This window comes from Halyomorpha halys, unplaced genomic scaffold, assembly GCF_000696795.3.
Source record: "Halyomorpha halys isolate HHAL.00 unplaced genomic scaffold, Hhal_1.1 Scaffold36.1, whole genome shotgun sequence".
In the NCBI taxonomy this organism is placed as follows: domain Eukaryota; kingdom Metazoa; phylum Arthropoda; class Insecta; order Hemiptera; family Pentatomidae; genus Halyomorpha; species Halyomorpha halys.
Window position 1 is genome coordinate 504626 of NW_027108624.1, and position 19667 is coordinate 524292.

General features: G+C 28.7%; 1 protein-coding gene across 1 annotated transcript in view; it reads right to left on the reverse strand.

Moving 5' to 3' along the window:
* nord overlaps positions 1-19667 on the reverse strand; it is an 88542-nt gene that overhangs the window by 67831 nt on the left and 1044 nt on the right. The gene's annotated exons all lie outside the window — the stretch shown is intronic.

The following is a 19667-nucleotide window of genomic DNA, read 5'->3' on the forward strand; positions in this document are numbered from 1 at the left end:
AATATTTTAAATATTTTCTACTTTTTACTTATTATTTTTCACCCACTTGTAACGTTTCTTCTAAAAAAACACTCTTTCATCTCTATAACGTATTTTTTAATGCGGAGTCTGGTCGTTCGCGGCGCAGAAGCCACTTGGCGATAATATTTCAAGCTAACAGGTTCGTTTTATGTTTTATTCTCTTTTTTTCCCCTATCTTTTATCTCTTTTATCTATCTTATTTTATCTACCTCCCCCTTCTTTTCTTAATTCAATTCTGTGTAATTATTTACTTTAGGTCATTCTGTTAATATTTTATTTTTTATTTTCTCTATTCATTGGTTATTATCTTTTTCAGTTCTTAGCCCTAATGAAGGCTAGAAATTCTGGTCGAAATTAAATAAGTTACTCCAACTTATTTGGGTTTTATTTTGACCGCACCCCCCTACCATCTTCTCTTCGTATACAATCAGGATATTTTAATTATACAATATTTTACATAATATCGTATATTTTGAAACTGGAGTTCATTTCCAAAAAAAGCAAGTTAGGTACTTTAACAGTTTATTCTGAAGCAAATGGTTACTAATATAATTCAAACCATTGAGATTTCACACGAAACTTTGCTGGTTAATGAAGTAATAAATCTGTAGAAGTATTGCCCATGAAGGTTCAGGGATTCAGTACTTCGTAAGGAGCTACTGTTACTAGACCAACAGATGTGCAAGGAGGTAATTCTATCAGTCTCGACCGCCAGATTTTTCTCCAATTTTGGGTACCCACTTTAAATGGTTTATGCCTACTGTTGTAGGTATATATCTAAACTGTATATACCAAAACCCCTCATTACATCCCAGTCTTGTGTATCTCATATTGTTCTTTTATGGTGATCTGTCAAAAATATTGAGTTTAATATATTAGTTCCGTTTACTCCATAAATTTTCTGTTTCAAAATTAATATTTTAAGTATGCTCAGATAAATAAAAATAAAGAAATAATAAGAAAATGTTATTAGTAACTGAAAATGTATAAACTAATTAAAATAAAATTGCAATAGGTAATAATGTTAACACCAAACGAACAGGTAAAAAAAAAAGTCAAAAAGTAAATAATAAATTAAAAAGAATATAGAAGTGTATACATTAATCATTATTCCTAAGGAAGTTTACTTTTCCTATGGAGTTGTACTTTAAAAAGATTTTCAAACTGGCGTAACTCCATTCATAGCGGTCAAGAAATAAATTTCTAAATCTAGGTTAATTTTGCCAATGGGGATAATAAACTACTACTCCTACGAAGAAAAACGTTATAAAATACTGTTTAAATAAAATCAATTGTATACAAGTTACAGTCTCAAAACATTATTTCCTCACAATTTTTTCACTAATGTTTCGGCCAATTCGGCCATCATCAAGAATAATCTTAAATGCCAATTTACACTCACATACATTATTTAAAAAACATTTTGCAGACTATTCTTACCAGGTCATAAGTTTCAGTTAAAATTATTCTGTTTTGTCACTCTTTCATTAACATTAAAACTTTTAATTATATTTAATTCAATACTATTACACCTTGTTATCATAAGCTAGGCAGAATAGCCCGAAAAAAGTTTTTAAAATAATTTATGTGAGTTTAAATTGGTATTTAAGATTATCGTTACAAGATCGTTACAATCCAAAATCCTACGTAAAATCCTTGATGCTCCTTATATCGTTACAAATAAACTCCTTCACAAAGACCATTCGTTGCAGATTTGACCCAAAACAGATAAGCGTCTCTTCATTCCAAACTCCTTAACCCATTAATTCTTAATCTTTCATCCCTAACAATCCCTGATAATCCTCCAAGGCGTCTGAAAAGAAGATGGCCACGGGATCTTCTAATTTAAATTAATGTTTGAAGTACCACCAATGGGTGGTTCCTTCCCAAGATTTACAAGTGTATATGAAACATACAACATATTTACCTAATTATTTTGTACAGTTGTTAATTACATTAAATAAATTTTAAAAAAAAGATTATAAGAAGGCCGAATAAAGAATGTTTTGAGACTTTAGAAACAATTGATTTTATTTGAACAATAATAATCAGTCTCAAGAAAGTGAAAAGCCTATATATTAAGTTATAAAATACTTTAGAACACATTAAACCAGCTTTAATCTGAGTGCTAATAGACATCTGTACATCTCATGGTTACGGAGATAAAGTCTTTGCAAAATAAATTCCATATTTACTGATTTTTCAGTATACATAACACTACTTTTCAAATATTTCGGAAACTATTCAACTTAAATATTTTTACTAGGGCTCATATTTTAAAAAAATTACACAACATTAAATTATGTTATATTAGATATTATAGAGTTTTTGGTTGTTTTGAAGATATAAAGCATGGAATAAAAAATTAATTTTTTTTTTTAACGTTTTGAAACAGTCACTAGCAGACTCATCAATTCAGACTAGTAATCATACATAGTTTTCATTAAGATAATAAAAAATTGGGGTGAAATAACTGCCTTTTTTCTAACTGACCCCAAATTAATCAGAAGCTCTCACAGATAACGAAGCTAAAATTACATTAGCGTTTGAATTTTTAAAAGCACATCGCCTTCTTTATAAATTATAACTCCTCTTCGATTTTAATTTTTTTTTTTTAAATTTTATTTATTATTAATTTTTACAAAACTTTTAGCATGTGTTGATGACCAGAGGGTTCTACGCCTTTGAGCAACAATAAACGAACTGCCTTTTTTCTCCTCCTGGACTTTTGTACCATAAGTATTAGTCTAAAATTCATATTTAAATTTGATTTTCTCTCTATAAATAAGATCTTTTTTATTTAGAGCTGGTATATGTCTTTAGAAAGATAGTTAACGTTAAATTAAATTTTTAATGAGGGAATTAGTAATTGAATAAAAAAAATAATAACACTTGAGCAGTAAATGTATTTTTAAAATATATTATACACAATACACTATCAATTAATTCTATCATCACTTTACCTATATCCATTGTATATGCAGTTTCTTCTGAAAGTGGGGTATTTATGTTCAAATTGAAATATTAAAGGGTTTGCGATTAATTCAATTTAAAACTATACGTAACAGATAACATAGAGGAATGTTTTGGGGTTTCTAAAGGTCCCATAATTATTTAATTCCCTCATTTGCATTCCCTCTATCCACACTTGGCAGACTCATCAATATTGACTAGAAATTATACGTAGTTTTCACTAAAGTAAATCAAAAATTTGGGTGAAATGATTGCCTTTTTTCTTGTACCATAACCACAAATTTCCTATCATGAAGACATTCAAGAATTTCATGATTTGAAAAATTACAACAAAGAAAAAACAGATATAAAATAGGATATAACAGATGCAACCTGTTGCATCCTGCGTTGTATTAAAATGGATATATTGGCTTTCAAGGCGAATGAGGATTGTAGAAAGTTGCTTAATTCCCTCTAAGGCTTCTGGCCACTTCTGACTAAATAACTGATTTGCGTTGCTAAAATAACTTCAGCTATAGTATCCATAGTATGTTATTCGCGGTTTCGTTTAAAAAAAAAAATTTTTTTTTTTTTATTGATAGATTTATTTATTGCTAGATATTACAATCTGCCACACAGTTGTGGGCAATAGGTAATATTGATGAATGATCTCATACATACTAAAATAAAAAATATAAAATAAATAAGTAAAAAAATAAAATAAAATAAATAAATAAAAAAAATTAAATAAAATAAAATTTTAAAAACTCTCTTAAAATATATAAAAACAAAAGAATAGACAAGTGAACATAATCAGACTATCTGTATGGAAAATAAATAAATAAAATAACATAATAGTAAAATAATATATACAATATTTACAGAATCGACCTGAGGATCCCTGAGCCCACTCTATCCCCCACGTGTGAGGGGTAGAGCAGAGCTCAAGAGATCCCAGCGCATAAAAAAAAAAAAAAAAAATTATTTATTTGTTAAACAACTCAAACTATTTAACACTGCATCGTACTGTTTAAATAATTGGTATCCATGTTAAGACTCAAAACTCTTTATTACATCATCAACAGTTCAACGTTTCGGACAATTCTGCCATCCTCTAGGACAATCTAACAATTAACAGTTTTTATTATACATTTATTTGTAACAACTTTAACAAGAACATCATTATTAATAATTTACCATATTTTAATATACATTTACTCCTCACTTTTTGTGTTATCTATATGTATAATCACTGATTATTTTAAAAAGTCAAATCATCCTATAAAACAATATATTAATAAAGAATCATTTTAATTATTGATAAGGTTACCTAATCTTATATCTAGATTGATATATAAAATTTCGTGTTTAAATTATCCAGCTGTCTATATATGTGAAATTAAACAATTGTTGGGGGATACAATGTATCAACACAGAAATGATAAATGAAATAAGGAGAAGGATTCCTATAAAATAGCACTAGTGCAGCATGCAGCCAAAAATAAATTTGATTTTGATAACGCCATAATTTTTCATAAAGAAAACAATATATTCAAAAGAAAAATACTTGAGTCAAGTTATATATCAGAGAACTACAATTATACAATAAATTTTAAAACAGATACAAGGAATTTGAATCAACATTGTGCAGAGAATTTAAGAAAAATTTAATATTACCATTTACAATTAATTTTAATAAAAAAAGAAATAAAAATATAGACCAAAATTCTATTTGAAATAAATTAATTATAATTAAACATTATTAAAAATTATAAATAAACACCACCTGAGTGTATGGAAGGTTAAAAATAGTTGACAGTTGATAATGTTAAGTTGATCTAAAATTAAAATCTTTAAAAATTAATGAAATTTTGACAAAATACGTAACTAGGCATAAGTTTATTGATAATTAATATGATTCCCTATTAATTTATTGTTTCATAGGGTGATTTGACTTGTAATTAATGACCTGGGCAGAATAGCCCGCAAAACGTTTTTAAATATTTTGATGTGAGGCGTAAATTTTTATTTAAGCTATGTTAAATTATTAATAATAATTTTATTGTTAAAATTGTAGCAAATGAATGTATAATAAAAGCTATACCATATGGACGCCAAAATTTTTTTTTCCTATTTTAGACTATTCTAAACTCTAAATACCGATAAAATCGAATATAACGAAATAACTAATAAAGAACTAAAGGGTTTGCTACAAAACGAAGGCACTCATATTTTTTAAGTTTTCGGAAAACTGTAAAAATTTCTGAAAATGGAAAAACTACGTTAAGTGAAAAACGCAACTTACAGTCGATGTAACAAAGTTTTATTCCAGACGTTACTTATTTTTTCACAAAATTATGTTTTAACTACTTTTACTATTTATTGAAAAAAAACAATTACCATTAAAATATGTTTTGTTTTTTTAAATTTTCAATAAAATAATAAATATATTGTTTTATAGAGAAAATTATTACAAATTTTTTATTCGTATATCATTTTTGGATGGAATTCATTTTTCAATTATTAATTATTAATGAATGACTGAGAAAAAATATTCTTAGGACCTTATGATGTTGAAATACCTTATAAGGGAAAAAAACAGTAGAAGAAAGATTTTAGAATCTATTAAAATAAATGAAAACCAAAATTATGCAATAAATAACAGAACGGATAGCAAGCATTTAAATGCATCATATGCTGAACTGCTAAATAAACTAAAAACATAACGAACTGTCCTTCATCTAACAAAAATAGTTTAATAAAATCCCCAACAGAGTGCACTAATTTAGCAACAACAGCAAATAGTCTATCTTTGTGTCAAAGAGTAATAAAATATGGATAAAATAAAAATAAGATGGTTGTTAAAATCTTTATAAAAATAAAAAAAGTTATTAAAATTAGTTTCCAAATTAATTTGAAAAATAGAATATAAAAAATATATTTTGACCCGAAAAAGGAATAAAATATGATATTGATTTAAATAAATTTTAAAAGTAATGTACGTTTCTAATATATGAATTTTAAGTGTAATATTTATTAATATATTGTGGGGAAAAAACGAGAAAAACTGTCAACTAATACTTCTATAGAGTTGTATTTATAATTATTATACTAGTGAGCAGAAATATGGAGAAGGCCGAAACGCCACCAACATATCTAAAATATAGATATTTTTATAAATTAAAATTGTTGACAAATAAAATCGTTTTTTCTTATAGGCTTAGCAAGGTGCTAAGAATACTTTCCCTCAATTATTCTTAATAATTTTAATATTATAGTTCTGAAAAGTATGAATTTTAATAGATATATTGTAAAATCTTGTTTAAAAGATATTTCGATAGAGTCGTATTTATAATATCAAGTGAAGTTTATTAAGATGGGTGAATAAGTTGAAAAATGGCCGTAAATAAAAAGGCCAAAACGTCACCAACATATCATAAAATAAACATATTTGTATAAAATAGAATTGTTAATATTTAATATTAACTTATTATTATTATTATTAAATTAATATTAAATTTAAAAATTATAGTCCGGAAATATGTTGTTAATATATGAATTTTAATGGATATATTGAAAAAGCACTAAGAAAAATTGTTATCTAATATTTCCATAAATAAAAAAAAATTCGAAAAAAAAAATTCCATCAAAATCTGTACCACTATAACCCATGAATGGTGAGGGGTTCAGTACTTTATAAGGAAGTACTGTTACTGGACCAACGGTTGTGCAAGGAGGTGATTTGTTCAGAATCACGCTCGACCGCCAGATGTTTACCCAATTCATGTGGCTGGGTAATGTTTCTATAGAGTTGTATTTATAATACCAGAAACTTTTTTGGTGGGCCGCCCATAGCTCAGTGGTTAAGACACAGTCTTACCATTTTGATGTCTATTGGCGGTGCCGGTTCGAATCCGGCCTGGGATGTTGACTTTTTTCATTGAGTGGCGGTCCCACAAAATAAAGAACTTTGACCTCCAACCATGGTTAGGCAGTATAGGACTCCAATGGGGAGTCTTGGCCAAAAAAGAAAACAAAAAACTTTTTTGGGATGACTGGCGTGAAGAAATAGATGGAAATAAAAATTTTGAAATGCCGAAACATCACTAAAATGTCTATACATATAAAATAAAATTGTTAAAAAAAGAAAAATATTCTTATATAGTTTCATTTTTTAAAATGTGGTTTTAAATATTTTTTCCCAATAATTCTATTTGATAATTTATAATAACCATTGTAACTGAAGAGATAGGAAGATCCAACTCTTGGAAATTTCTGGTAGGAAATCAAAAAAAAAATTGTTTGCTTGATCAGTCCAATTAATAATTATTTCAATTCAAAAATCAATCAAAAAAATTGTCCGTAATTCGTTTCACGATTCGGTTATGTAATAAAATAAGAGAAAAATATTCGGGACACTTGTTCTTCTTCGATTGTGACCTTTGGAAAATGCTGAAAGAAAATTAGATAAAACAAGGTGGTATAAATATCCCAGAGAAACTGGCTGACGGACGCTCTTATGAATAATTGATACCTATTCACTAATTCTGGGTATTTTAAGACTATTTGGGAGTAGCATAGAGAACTTTTGCACCTTGTACAGCCCGCCTCCGTCATATTTCCCAGTGCTCCGTCGTGCATCCATTATCATTTAATCCATCAACGTCCTAATGAAGACCCGCTTCATGAATAAAAGAGGTCACGAAGGACCCCGTGTATCTGGTGTCACCACAATGATCCAATCCCTGCCTTCCAACCGCTCCGCTGATTACGACTACACTAAGTAATCAGTAAGAGGCAGGCTGGGGGAATCCTTATAGTCCAAGAGCCCAAAAGGAGGAAAAAAGAAGTCATTTTACCCCATTTTTTCATTACTTTAAAGAAAACTATATACAGTTAAAAGTCAAAATTGATGAATCTGCTAATCATAGCGGGGATAAAAAATAGCGCCTGTTACGGAGAGTACGTGTCTGAAAGTTGGTGATACGTTAAATTGTATTAGTATTGGAAGAGTTCTACCAATAGGTAGATTTTGCACATATATGTATCATGCCATTGTAATATAACTCACCTTGTATTTACTTGTTGAATATATTTAATACAGTTGTAAATATCAATATATAAATTTTAAAAAATGGTCCAGTTGCTCTTATCAGTGATGCAGCGAGAGGGATGCGCTGGGATCTTATGGGCTCTGCTTTACCCCTCACACGTTAGGATAGAGTGGGCTATGGGATCCTTAGGTCGATTGTATAAATATTGTATATGGGAGTGTATATATGACTTGACATTATTTTATTTATTTATTTTTTCATGCACATAGTTTGATTTGGTCATTTTCTTTATCCTTCTGTTTGTATATATTTTAAGAGAGATTTTATTTTATTTTTCATTCTTATTTTATTTTATTTTAGTATGAATGTGATCATTGATCACTATTACCTATTGGCCACAACAGTGTGGCAGATTGTAATATCTATCAATAAATAAAATTTTTGAAACTTAAAAAAAAAACCGATAAAGACAACAAATGTAATTTTTTTCATAAATGTAATATTTTAGATGACATAAAAAATATAGGTTAAGTTAAAAAAAAAAGAAACTTGTTCTTATCCGAGACTGTCACGGGATAAACCGTTTGGTACTTGACGCTCTGTCCGTGACCGTCACGGGATACATTGTCAATGGGTTAAAACTGCCTATAACAATAAAAAAAAAAAACAGATGAAAATCAGTAGTGAATTTATTTTGTGAAAACTATATCTCAGGACTCATTAGACGTACAGATGTTTATTAGGATATCGAATTAAAGCTAGTTTAATGTTCTATAAAATGGTTTATTATTAGTATCTTCGTAGAAGTACTAGTTACCATAAAATTTGACAAAATAAATTCACAAAATTTTAAGAAAATATGTCGGCCAAGTATTATATAGTACAAGTATATATTTAGTACAAGAGCTCAAGAGGAGAAAAAAAATCAGTTATTTTACCCCAATGTTTGATTGCTTTAATGAAAACTGTGTATAATTTTGTCAAAATTGATGAGTCTGCCAATTGTTAGGGGGATGAACAATGGCGGCTGTTTATGAATGTTAAAAAAAAAATGTTTTGAGTTATTTTAAGTCAAATAAAAAAAAAATCTTATTTTCTTTTAGAAATTGGATCAATTTTTATTTACACTATACAACGAATACAGTAAATAGCCATAAGAGGAAAATATTTAAAAAAGTGCGCTCCCATAAAGTTTATTTTATTCAAGAAAAAACTAATAGTTTCTCTCTTTTTTCATTTGGAGCTACCAATAAAACTACTTACAACACTAAAAAGCTTCATAGAACACAAATAAAAGCATAATAAATTATCTAAAATATGAGAAATGATATACATATGTGCCAACCAAACGTTTTTTAAAAAACATCAAGAAATCAACATTTTGTGAATTTATTTTGTCAAATTTTATGGTAACTAGTTCTTCAATGAAGATACTAATAATAAACCATTTTATAGAACATTAAACTAGATTTAATTCGATGTCCTAATAAACATCTGTACGTCTAATGAATTCCGAGATATAGTTTTCACAAAATAAATTCACTACTGATCGTAAACACCTCTATGGGGGCTCCAAGAAAATTGACTCTACTTTAAATGATGTTCAATCAGGTTTTTTTTATTGTTATAGGCAGTTTTAACCCATTGACAATGTATCCCGTGACGGTCACGGGTCATACTCTTTAGGAAATTAATTAAACATAGCTAAATCTCAAACAATTTATAATAAGGAGGCAGCGGTAGCAGCGTGGCACCGGGCGAGTATACCAATCTAAAAGTTGTCATATCGAAACCCGGTCCCACCCGGGCTTTTTTCAAGCATAAAATAATACAAAACTCACTCACAACCTCCCTTTCTGGTACAACCTGCTACGGAGGGCATCGAAAAATGATACCCCTGACCCCGATTTTATACAAAATAAAAAAAGTGCAGAAAAATCGGATAGTGTAAATCCGACACAAGGTATTAAACAAATGGCAGGTAACCTAGGTTAACACAATAGATCAAAACCTTGAGTGATTAATCATACAATGCCCTTATGGAAGCCATTATTTCAAAAAAGTAGGCGATAAGAATTGTCTAGACTTCAAATCGGACGCACTCGACCAACCCAAGAATATTTGCTGTTGATAAGAACAACTTTTTTTTTTTGTAAACTTTATTTATTGATAGATATTACAATCTGCCACACTATTGTGGGCACTTGGTAATAGTGATCAATGATCACATTCATACTAAAATAAAATAAAATAAGAATGGAAAAGAAAACAAAAATACATAAAAATTAATAAAATCTCTCTTAAAATAAATTCAAACAGATTTTATTTATTGATAGATATTACAATCTGCCACACAGTTCTGGGCAATAGGTAATAGTGATGAATGATCTCATACATACTAAAATTAGAATAAATAAAAGAAAAAAATAATAATAAAAAAAAAACTCTCTTAAAATATACACAAACAAAAAAATAGACAAGATGAACAAAATCAAACTATCTGTATGAAAAATAAATAAATAAAATAACATAATGATAAAATAATATATATAATATTTACACAATCGACCTGAGGATCCCTGAGCCCACTCTATCCCCTCTCGCCACATCACTGATAAGAACAACTAGACCAATTTTTTTTTTATTATATTGATATTTACAACTGTATTAAATATATTCAAGAAGTAAATATATGATAAATAATAGATTAAGATTAAACTATAGAGAATAAACCCCATTTAGAGCTAGTTGATTAGTTATTGCTTTGCTGAGCGAATTATTGTAATTTGTAGATTTAGATTGGTTTCAAAAAGTATAATTATTAAATTTCCGTTGAAGTTTTAATTTTGGTTGTTTTTAAATAATACGAAAATTAAAAATAAAATTTTGTCCGCAGGTTCAACTGTATCTCGAATTTATTTTATTAATATTTACAGTTGTAAATCTGGTGTAATATGTTTTTTAATAATGATTGTAAAGAGACAGTGATGTTGAGAGAGAGAGAGTGGGGGGAGGTAGTGAGAAAGAGGAAAGGAGAGTGTTGCCGATACTGGATCCATTATCATCGCTCTTTGAGCCAGTTTTTGCCTCCGTATTTTACATTCCGCAGTTTTTAGCTTATTAATTTGCGACTAGTTAAAATAGAGAAGGCCCCTTTAATAACTAAATTAGAAGCATTATAGTTGACCCTTTTAGTCAGTGGGCCCCTAAAATTGGCCCCCCTCTCCTGGCTACATTTTAAAATCTCATGTAGATTATAGGTTTGACAAATTTATGTTGTTGATGTTTCGTTCATCGTTGAAGATCTCCTCTCCGGTGTATAATTATTGAAAACGGTAAATAAACGGGCATCTGAACATACCTCTCTTAGTTATGCTGCGAAGAATGTAGAATCCACTTTATAATTCGCAGAGCGAAAATCTTGAAAAAATATTATATTTTAGTGTTTAAAATAATCACAACCATTATAGTGCTAATAAAAACGATAGCTGGTCATTTTTTTTTTATTACTTTAATACCTCTCACGGTTGGGCCAAATTTAAATTCAAAGCTACAGACCAGCCTCCTATTCTCGTCTCGAGCGTTTAATTATCAGTTAAGCGCTGATTACTTTACCAACAATTCATTCATAATAAGTCAAAAAGCATTAAGAAATAAAGGATGTGTAAGTATTTAACGATCTAATTTATATTTTGGAAATAAATACATATTACAATTAATTAATTTTTTTCCTTTAGAATAAAAAAATTTCTGTCATGTGCATAGGTCAACTTCCGCATCACTCCTAGTAGGTATTTTTGTATTTTTTTCTATTGCAAACAGCACAATCATTATAATTTTTAAGATATATATTTATTGCAGCACATAAAATTGTATTTTATTAATAAGGGTATAATAATTAATCAATTGAGAACACAATAATCACTCTTATATTTCAAGTGTTTATTAACCGAGGATCAGTAGCCTGAGCCTCTTAAAAATCTGGTTCGAGAATGATTCCGACCAAATAACCTCCTTGCACAACCGTTGGTTGTAGTAACAGTGTACACCCCCAATGGGTTGTAGTGGTACATATTTAACTTTTGTTTTTAATACAATATTTCAAAAGTTTGGAAACAAATTTTATTTTTTAATGATTTGTTTGTAACAAGGAAAATGCTAGTTTTCAATTCCGGAATACTTGGTTAGCGCTTTCTATCCAGAAAATTAAAAGTCAGAATTTTCAAAACTATTATCCTTCCTACTGATCTTTTGATCTTTACCTATGCAAAACGTATTCTCGTAAGGTTTTCCAAAATAAAATATTCGGACCGAAAAAGGATAAGTTAATGGGAGAATTTAGGTCACACAAGCATTGCGTCGAATAAGATGAAGAACGGATCCCTAAAATCTTAATTAATAATTAACCGACGAGTAGACGTCCGAGGCCTAGAACGAAACGAAGGAGGATTGCGTCAAGACTGATTTATTAGGGTTTGGTACGAAACAACGGGTCCACTAATGATTGATAATATAATTTTTTCACATAAATCCCTCAACACCAAATTGGCCAAATTGGATGAGCCAATTCCTAGATTTAGGTGTTTACTAAAATAATTGTACGCATGTGTAAGTGAAAGTAGACAGAATCTGATGAAATCGATAAGGAACCGACTAGATATCAATCTGCACAATCCATGAAAAATCTCATCAAAATTGGAATAGATTATGTTCAAATACAAATTTGACTAGTCATGGAGCCGAATTTGTTCACTGATATCTTGAATCTAAAATGCGAGTGAAATTTTTCGACTTTGGGATTTTTATTATTTTTTTTAATAATTTTAATTAATACAACCCAATCTTCGGCAGCTAGGATACAAAAATAAAAAACTTAAATAATTTATTTTTTACTATATATTTATCAGGAACTTCGAAAATTATAAAAAAAATTTAAGGTCAAATATACTTTCTTAATGACTTAAAGAAAATTAGTAAAATGTTTAATTTGATTTACTTTTCTATGCTGCTAACATTAGGGAAAAAAAGGAGCACGTTATATTTTTGTTTAACCAGAGAGTAAATGTTGATATTTTTTTTGTTAAAAAAATATTGTTTAATTCACTTAAATTAAAAAGCCACCAGCAGATGAAATGATTCAATCATTAATTAAATCAATTATTCAGTGTATATGTTTTTTAAAAAAATATTTATTTCGTTAGTAAAAGAATGTAAACAATTTACTTCTAGGTTTTACTTCTATATTAAAAAAAAAATTATATTGTAGGGTGATATCCAGGTGGCCATCAATAAAGGTATAAAATAGTAGAAAAAACTATTTAATGTTGAACAACGTTTCGTCCCACTTTGTAGGACTTCGTTAGGATTAATCATGATTGAAAAAGGTAGAACCGCAGCAGCCGTAGGGAGGAGGTTGCTCTGGCCCGCTTGAGAATAGGTCATACTCTCCTCACGTACTCTCACCTGATCAGAAAACTGACACCTCGAACGTGCAAATATTGTCAGTCCATTCTTACGATTAGACATCTTTTTGAAGAGTGTACTCACTATTTACCAACAATAAATAGGATAGGACTGACCCTAAATTTATCCGAAACTCTTGCAGATGAGGAAGCTAAAATTACACGAGTATTAAAATTTTTAAAAGCACATCGCCTTCTTTATAAATTATAACTCCTCTTCGATTTTTATGTTTTTTATTTATTTTATTTTATTTTTTTTTTAATTATTTTTCTATTGTTTTTCTATTTTTCATTTATTTATTTATTTTATTTTTTTATAACTTTTATCATGCCATAGGCGTTGACGACCAGAGGGTTTTACGCCTTTAAGCAACAAACAAACAACAACAACAAGGTAGAAGACTGTCAGTCTCAATTTTTTTCAATCAGGAATGTTGTTCAAAATTAAATAGTTTTTTCTAATACTTTGTACCTTAATTCACCTTCACCCAAACTATCTTCCTACAACAATCTACTTCATAGTCAACTTTTTTCTTCCAAAAATAAATCATAATTTACACGATTATGATGACTACACTTGAAAACATTGGTTATTTATTATCATATTGTTAATTATTTATAATAAAATATCAGACCTGGCAATGGCTCGTAATTGCTAGAAATGAGAATGTTGAGTTTGAATGAGCATTATTGAATGTTTGTTCGAATTAAACATTTTTGTACATATAATAATTTTTATGTCTTGAATACAAAAATACTATAACAAAATTTCAAAAATATACGAAAAACGTTGTTGTTGTTGTTGAATGTTGCTTAAAGGCGTAAAACCCTCTGGTCATCAACGCCTATGGCATGATAAAAGTAAAAAAAAAATTAAAATAGAAGAGGAGTTATTTAGAAAGAAGGCGACGTGCTTTTAAAAATTCAAACACTAATGTAATTTTAACTTTAGTCCTGTCCTATTTATTATTGGCAAATAGTGAGTACATTCTTCAAAATTATGTCTAATCGTGAGAATGGACTGACAATATTTGCACGTTGGAGATGGCAGTTTTCTGATCAGGTGAGAGTGCGTGAGGAGAGTATGACCTATTCTCAAGCGGGTTAGAGCAGCTTCGAAAAACGTTCAACATGCCTTATCTATGTAAATAATCCGATTTCACTGATTGTTTGTTTGGTTCGTTAGGAATTTATTTCCTCATTCAAATATATACTTTCTGATCTATGTACCAATAATGTTCATTGTTCATGATGTTTAAATATATTTCAATAGCTAAGAACCTTCCCTGGGCGACGCCGAATATTTTGGAAAAAAAACAGCGTGTAAATCGGTTGAGCTTTCCGAAATATTAGATAAGTAATAAATGAACATTGCATTTTCACTTATACAGATTTGAGAAGACGATTATTATTAGGTCATTTAGCATTATATCATTTGAATGTGTGAGAATCTTTAGATTAATACAGAGTAAACGTTACTGATAGAGAAAGTCCATATTATAAATCATACTATTCTGAAAATCTCTAAAGTTAAGTAATATAAATGGATTATTCGACTAAAAAGTTATGAAAATAAATTCTATGTACAGGGCGTTACATATTTTATTCCAAACAACACTGTTTGGAAATTTGATTTCTGATGGATCATAACAGTTGCATGTAGAGTATTCCTTGAGGGAATAGTTGATCTAATCTTCTCCAGTTTTTCTTCTGCTCGCTTAACTCTGACAAATCTAATAGAATGGATTTTTTTTTTAATTTTATACAGATAGACAGATGCAATTTGAGCCGCTTGTAGAGACTAATCAGTCAATATTTCATGATATAAAGACAAGAAGGTTAAAATGGGCGGGACTTGAGGCTCGAAGCAGTCCATCAGGATGCCTCTACACAACAATGAGTGTTAGTAGAGTTGACAAGAGACCAAAAACTAGATAGACGAATCAACAAAGATGCAAAAGAGCCGTATGCAGTAAACTGGACTGCCCAAGATAAGCAGACGTGGAAAAAGGCTGGTTTGGGGGTCAAAGATCAACAAGGTCTGTTGAGCCAACCGAAAAAATAGTGATAGATAGATTTTAAGATGTTTTCATGCTTGGCACTTTTACGATCCGACAAGTCCTGGAGGCGCGAATAGCCAAAAACTGTTAACTCATCACAGTTTTTGTCGATTCGCATGTAAAGGTACGAAAAACCCTAAAGAACAAATTCATTTCAGAATTCAATTTTCCTAACAAAGCGTCTTCATATTTTCTAATTGAGGTTTCATAACCATGTCAGTCATTTTAATCTTTTCGATCAGTCGCAAAAACTCAAATTATAGAAACGGATTCTTATATTCTTAAAATATATACATATTGTATGTAATATAATATTATATATGGTATTTTACTCTTTGTTTATATTTTATAATGTATTTGTATTTTGTATAGGGAGCAAGGTGGCACTGTGGTAAGGCACGGTGCTACTAACTCCAAGAACCCGAGTTCTAATCCGGCTGGGCAGATAAATAATTGTTTTCTGTTATACCGTAGCCTCAACGATGGGGGTTCTAGAGCCCTCCTCGGTTTCTCTCAGCCTCATAAATTGGGTATCCTTAAATTGATTAAAAATCTGGCGATCGAGTGTGATTCTGACCAAACCACCTCCTTGCACAACCATTGGTCTAGTACAATACTTCCTTACTAAGTACTGCACCCTTAGCCTTGTGGGTTGTAGAGGTACAAATTTTAATTTTTTTTTTAATATTGTATTCTTATTTTTAAGTTCATTCCGTAGCTATTACAGGATCATTAGCTTATTATTATTAATTTTAAATTCTTATCATTATTATTCACTTCATAAGTTCTTTTAATTATTTTTTTATCTTACTTGGTTTTCATTTTAGTATTTTGTATTTAATTGATTAAAAGTATCAAAAAGTTAACAATACACTCAAAAGATAGACTACATGCCAATGTTATGATCCAGCGGAAATCCAACAAAAAATTGTAGAGGATAGGGGAGTGAACATGTAAAATATTTTTATGGCGGTGGTGAAAACTAGGTACAGCCTCTCGCCCACCGGGAGCGGAAAGCTGCGAATTGCGAAGCTACGAATTCGTACGAACGCCGTTCCTACGAATGCCGATAGTCCATTCCCTCAGCATTTGTCCGGATTCGTAGTAGACCAGATAGCTCTCAAGAACGGGTTTTCTAATGAAGAATTTATCGCTTTGGAATTGTCACCTTTAAGTAATCGAACGTTTCAGGCACAGGCGATATCGATAAAGACGGAAAACGTTGGTGAAACATTTACTCAAAAGAAACGAGTTCAGTGAATTTTCTCATTTATGCATAATCTTCAAATCGACAATGACCATTACTTCTCCTATTTTCGAATGAGAAAGGACACATTTCTTTTAAATTAACTTTTACAGACCATTTGTCACTTTTTTCGCAAATAATTCTCAGCAAAACGAGATCCGTACTTCGCACCTGTTCGAAGAAAAATTGACGAAAGATATGGGGCTAGTACACACGGTCCCCCACTGAGCAACGTATTTGAATCCTTCGTACATTGTCTAACGAATTCGGACGAATTGATTTTTTGCAGCTTTTCTTAGTTTTCTCTTCCCAGTGGACGAGACGCCTAAATTGAATTGCCTAAAAATTAAGTTGATTCAGTTTAAATCGCCATGGGGCGTCTTAAGTTGCGTTAAATCGGTTAAGTCTTATTAACTCAATGAAAACCAACTTGATTTAACCAATTTATCACAACTTAATATGTCCTGAGAACAGTTTAAACCCAATTAACTCAAATTTTAGGCAATTCTACTAACTTAGTTTTCACTACAAATTAATAACGTATACCATGTATAATATTTATAAAATATTATTATATTTTCATTATTAGATATAAACTATAATGTTTTATATCATATAATCAAGGAGTATCACCATTTGTTATATCTTATGGTTTTTAAGTTATAGCTATCTATAACGGTTAAAATCATTAAGAAATTAAATCATCTTTGGATTTATACCTGTTTCATTTCTGATGAATTATTTCTGATATTTATGCGATGTGACTAGTGTTAACACCTCTACAAATGCAATATTCTAAACGTTATTATCTTAAAAGAAAAGTAACTGTAATTGAGGTCATCAACAACTCAAGAAATAATAAATTTAAAATTTTGAGGTTTATGGTAAGTATAAGTTCTTAGGTAGCACCACATATTCTTGAAAAACATCTTGGTTAGTACAGAGTTTATCATCCACTAATACAAGCACAGTTAAAATCTTAACCAAATTTTTTTTTATTACACAAATTACATCTTATAATTTATATTAACAATTATTCACTAGTTTGTTTTAAATTAAAAGTTATAAAAATGTCCAGCCATAAAAAAATTTTGATATTAAGATTTGCGATATAAATTAAAATTAGTGCAAATAAAATAATCCATACATTTGTATATGCAGTACCAAATATATACTTATAAATATTTTATGATATGAAAATTGGAATATTACAAATTTAAAAGTTTTTTAATAATTCCAAAAATATGTAAAAATATGTGCAGTTTTTCAACTACATCTGAAATAGATTTGTAAAATATTGTTAGGCTATTCCAACAACGAAATTTCTAAAAGATTTAAAAAATTAATTAATCCCATTTTACAAGGGAAATTTAAAAAAAAAATCAATAAACCAGGAAAAAACTCATGCCAATTAAGCAACATTCATATTTTAATTTTTAAACATTTATATCTAACAATTAAATAAAAAATTAATTTTATGTTTTTTTTTTATAACGCGCTCAAAAGTATTTTAATTTTTTAATTTCATTTAATTAGATCAACATTATAAACCATCAAATCAAATACATTCCATGATTATCGTATGATATATTTCTATTAAATAAAACATATGTTTTAAAAAGATTTTTAATTTTTTTTTTAAGATTGATGTCAAACTGGGTTCATCGTGTTGCATTAGTAACAGTTCTGTGGCAGAAATTCAAAGCTTCCATTAGAGAATGGAATAATGTAAAATAATAATCCAAACCAAATTTGGCGTAGAGATACAAAAGTCCATTTTTAAAATATTTTTCATACTATTAATTTCGCTAAAAACGTACTGAAACCAATTTAATTTTACATTCAAAGTTAGGCTTGAGATTCGATAGTAAATTATTATCCCGATTATAAAAACAGTGCACAAAGTTTCACCAAATATATTTTTTCTTTAATGAAGACAACAATATTCCGACTATAAAGAATAATTAAAACCTTATTTAAAAAAGTTGTGTTCCCAAATTGTATTGGATCGCATTTTTTTCATAATTCTTTTGATGTATAGGCATATTATAGTACATTTATTATATATAATCACAATTCATGATTTTTTTTTTGTTTTATAATTTTTTTTCCCTTTTTATATATTTTTTCCTTATTATTTCTAATTTTTTTTCTCCATTATATATCTATGTATCTAATTATATTTATATTTTCTAATTATATTTGCTTCCTTAATCCAATACATCTTTCCTTTTTATCCTCCTCTTTAAAAAACGTAGAATAAAATTAAAATTTAAATAAAACTTTTAAATAAATTCCCAACTTATACACATAAATTTTTATAAATTTTCGCACAAAATTACTATCTAATTAAACATACAGAATTTATAGAAAACTGTGTAATTAGTTGTTGAAGAATTGTGCGTCTTCTTACTACAACTCATTCATATACGAATAAATTACGAATTATATTCATGTACGAATATAATGATAATTAAAATAAATCCTTCTCTAATGTTGATTCTCTTTTAATACTATTCTCTTTGAACTTTTATTAGCTTTTTTATTTAGTTAGTATTAAAAAAGATGAAAAAAAATATTTCATTACTTAAAACTTTCATTTTTACTACTGTATTTGTAATTTTTATCCAATGTGAAAAAATTAAAAGAAACCGTAATATAGGCATCTGATGTTAAATTATTGTTAATGGAAGAAAAAAAACATCCTGATAACTTTATTATTCGATGTATTATTTTGTGCTGTTTTCGTTCATTTTTTTTTTCCTGATGTTCATATATTTACAATAATATATATATTTTTTTAATGGTAAATATATACCACGTACGAAAAATAATTATTTTTTATATAAGTTTGAGTTCATATTTTTTTTTT